This window comes from Lemur catta, chromosome 9, assembly GCF_020740605.2.
Source record: "Lemur catta isolate mLemCat1 chromosome 9, mLemCat1.pri, whole genome shotgun sequence".
In the NCBI taxonomy this organism is placed as follows: Eukaryota; Metazoa; Chordata; class Mammalia; order Primates; family Lemuridae; genus Lemur; species Lemur catta.
In genome coordinates, this window is record NC_059136.1 from 62,095,270 (window position 1) to 62,099,033 (window position 3,764).

The 3,764-nt window shown below is 42.4% G+C and overlaps 1 long non-coding RNA gene and 1 other non-coding gene across 2 annotated transcripts in view; one reads left to right on the forward strand and one right to left on the reverse strand.

Annotated features, from left to right (window-relative positions):
- LOC123644752 overlaps nt 1-3,681 on the reverse strand; it is a 31,041-nt gene extending 27,360 nt beyond the window's left edge. Inside the window, exon 1 of the long non-coding RNA XR_006737239.1 lies at nt 3,603-3,681. This is a non-coding gene — a long non-coding RNA (uncharacterized LOC123644752). The remainder of the gene's footprint in view (nt 1-3,602) is intronic.
- Nucleotides 3,265-3,346, forward strand: TRNAS-AGA. Its single transcript has one exon. It is a non-coding gene; the product is annotated as a tRNA-Ser (tRNA).
- Nucleotides 3,682-3,764: the final 83 nt, after the last annotated feature.

Consider the following 3,764-nt stretch of genomic DNA (forward strand, 5'->3'; position numbering starts at 1 on the left):
ATGGGGTCAATGAAAAATGGTGTCTGAGGGGCCCCAAAGCATGAGAAGTTCTGGTAAAAAGTGACAGGTTTTATCCAGGCTGCTGAAGAGAAATGTACTGAGACTAGAAAGACTAAGGAGGTGCACGCCTTCAGAACGTGTCTGTGGGTCAAAATACACCCTAACAGATTCTTGGGAGAGCCCCTGGCGGCCGTGTTAACCTTGGCATTGTTAACATTAAGAGGCTATGCTCATTTCTGGCACCTAACACTGGACACATTGACAGCAACGGGGTTGATGGAAGAGGACAGAATCTGTTTTGCAGTTAAAAAAAAAAAAAAGTTCTCAAATTTCTCAAGCCATTTGAAATCACGCCAGAGAAATGCTTGATTTCAGCATTCTTAAACTCTCTGCGATGATGCTGCAAGTGGCGTCCCCCACATGTGATGATGTATTTCAGAGTCAGAGTTTTCTCAAGATGTTCCAAGCCTGCAGGCTCCTGATCCTTTTTCAAATTACCAAGATGATAGTATCCCAGTGAGAGTTGTGATTAGTCTAAACTCTCCACAGCTGTGAAAGATGAATGTACAAATTCCAATAAAGATTCTGTGTGTTCTGGATTAAATTTACCTACATGACATCGAGACATTACTGAGGGACTACTTAAAAGAACTAAAGCTGCCCCAGTGCTATTACCATATCTTCCACAGTATCAGCTGCTGGGAGGCTTGTGACTGTTCCCGGAGGATGTCTCCCCTCCCACCAATGTCACTGTCCAGCAGTGGGTATGTATTTAGAAGGCCTGTGATGTGTGGGGGAGAAAGCAGGGCTGGGAAAATTAAACCTAAGTACATGGGAATTCAAAGAAGCCTTGCAATTCATTATGTGAATAGCCAGGAGTATTATAAAACACCTTGTAACTAAAGGGGTTGGCCTGGAGCTGTGTGGGACAACAGAACCAGCTGTATCACCACCTCCAATTCATTTATAATGGCGCTGGCAAGAATGCAGGCTCAGAGCATTCTTCACTTACTTGGAAAAACCAACAGGGCTCTGATTTCTTAATATAGACATCTTTTCCCTAAAATACTTCTTAGAATACTAAGCGAATGTAATAATACATAGCATGCCCCTTTGCTATGTTTAACAATTGTATCTTCTGAAGGCACTTGCCTATTCACCTTTATGAAACACCTGACATTCAGCATGCTTTCCATGACTAGGAAAGACTTAGGGGACAAGGATTCACAACACTGTCTACACATATTAAAAATTACAGAGATAAGAGAGAAGACTGGAAAACAAAAAGAAAATACTAAAGGAATATACAACACTGTTTTAAAAAATTACCTTCTAATATGATTTGCATGAATGTAGACTCTTCTAAAGCCTATCTAACTTCATCTTGTATATCCACAATCCATCATGTAGAGCCCACTGAAAGGTACTCTGGTATGTGGAGCTTTTAATAGTGCACTATCATTTCACAGTCACCACACAGTCATACACATGTGTCACATGTATATGATATGTGGCATCTCTCCTTGTGTACTCTGACCTTTTCTCTCTCAGAAGCAAACCAGAAAGAAAACGTAACTAAAGTCAGGAGACCCACTGGAGAGCTGAATGAGTCATAAATGAAATTCTCAAAATACCAAACTCTAGATGATCTATACATGGTATTTTATTAAAATAAGGGTGGCAGTGGGGGAACAAGCTCCAATTTTATTCTAATATTCACACAAACAAAACATACAAAAACCAGAAACATTTTCTTTTATCTTTTCACTGTCTCTCATTGCAAATCTTCTACATGAGATTCAACACTGGTACATATCACCTCAGATTTCATCTTTTCTAGAGAAAAATCAAATCATTAATTTAAGCCTGTCAAAATGCAAGGCAACTATGCATTACTTCCCCTGGTACCATGTTGTAAGGACAGCTTTTTCAAGTGGCTTTTTCCTGTCTTTCTGCTGGAGGTCAGTTCTAGGTACAATCACCTAGCAAGGCAACTTGGAGAAAAAAAGTTTTTTTTAATAAAGAGTAGGATACAATATACCAGAATTCTAATAGCTGAAATAAAACTGCAGGGAGAATAACCAGAGTGGCCCTACAGGGAAGGGCAGTGTTGCCTTGCTGAAAATATTCTAAGTTGGTCTGATGGTAGCATTAGTGGTGTGCTAATAAAGGTTTCACAACAAGCTCCTAGGGAAAAAAAACCCTGCTTTGTCACATTTGCAATTTCCGTAATGTAAATACACCCACTACAGCTGATTTCAAGCTTCCCAAGTGACATCACTGAATGGGAAATTAAGAAGAGAAAGTATTTCAGATACTATAGATGTAAATAATCTCAACAGCATAAATAATAATAAAATGTAGTGAAATAACTAAACTGTGGTGAATTTTGAGTATTACCTTTGCTTTCAATATAATTTAATTGCAAGTTTACATAATTTAACTTTTAATAATAGTTCCATTTAACAACTGCCTCCCAAAATCCATGAAAATATAAGGTGGGCTCTAGTGAGCAGGCACCATTGGCTCCAGCACACCAGTTGCTCTTCAAGGATATTAAAGAGATCTTGAACAAACAACAAACCAAATAAATGAAGCTAATAAATCATCTGGATCAAACTGTATCTCCAGAGTTTCCAAGGGAAACTCTTTGCTATCCCACTTTAGCACAGGTTGACGATAATACCTTACACTTGTAGCACACTTTACACTTTTCAAAGTAGTGCTTTTATGGCACGGTGGGACTCTCTAGCCCTGCATAGAGAATATTAATTCGTGGGTAACGGCATTCTAATGCCTGGTGGGTGAAAACAAAGTCCTGGGAGCTATTTGTCAAAGAGAAAGGCGGAGGAGTGAAAGTGGTGGCCCTGCAAGGAAGCCAGGAAGCTGGTCGGCCGCCCCACGGTTCCTAGTTCCCTGCTGGAAATGGCTCCATCACTGTGCAAGCAGGTAGGTGTGCAGTCGTCGATATTCATTCATTCTCTCTCTCTCTCTCTCTCTCTCTCTCTCTCTCTCTCTCTCTCTCTCTCTCTCCCTCTCATACTTGACTAGAACTCAGTTTTTTCTGAGAATAGAAAAGGTTGGACGGGATATGTTCTGAGTCCTTCAAACAGCTACAATTATTAGAGCTGTAACATTCAAATGTGCTCTCATCAGACAGAACAGCATAGCAACTTTTCTTCTCCAGATCCAAACATACCTGTTCCTGCAGCAACGCTTGCGCAGAGTCTACATAGATTCTCAATGCCAAAACTAACAACAGCAGTAGTCGTGGCCGAGTGGTTAAGGCGATGGACTAGAAATCCATTGGGGTCTCCCCGCGCAGGTTCGAATCCTGCCGACTACGGGAAAGTTGCCCTTTTTGTTGCAACTATTTACTTTTGTTTTGGCGCATTCTCCCCAAATCTTCCACAGATTTAATAAATTTGCGAACGGTTGGAACACGGCGGGGACCTAAACACACGAATAAATGAGGGAGTGAAAGAGTGTGCTTGTGTTTACAACTGGGGCCCAGGACGAGGAGAGGAAACAAAACACGCCAGACTAGCTGGACGAAGAAAAGCCAAGCGTCACGAGGTCATACAGTAAGGGATATCTCTCACCTCCGGCCCCGCGAGGGGCCCCGCGCTGCCCCTGCCTCATGGACCCACCATGTCCTCTCGCGCAAGACCTCGCGGGCATCTCGGATACGACAGCACGGCGCGCGCATGCGCGCGAGCGCCCAAGGAAGCGCGCAAGCGCATAAGCGCGCGGCGGGTCCTCGC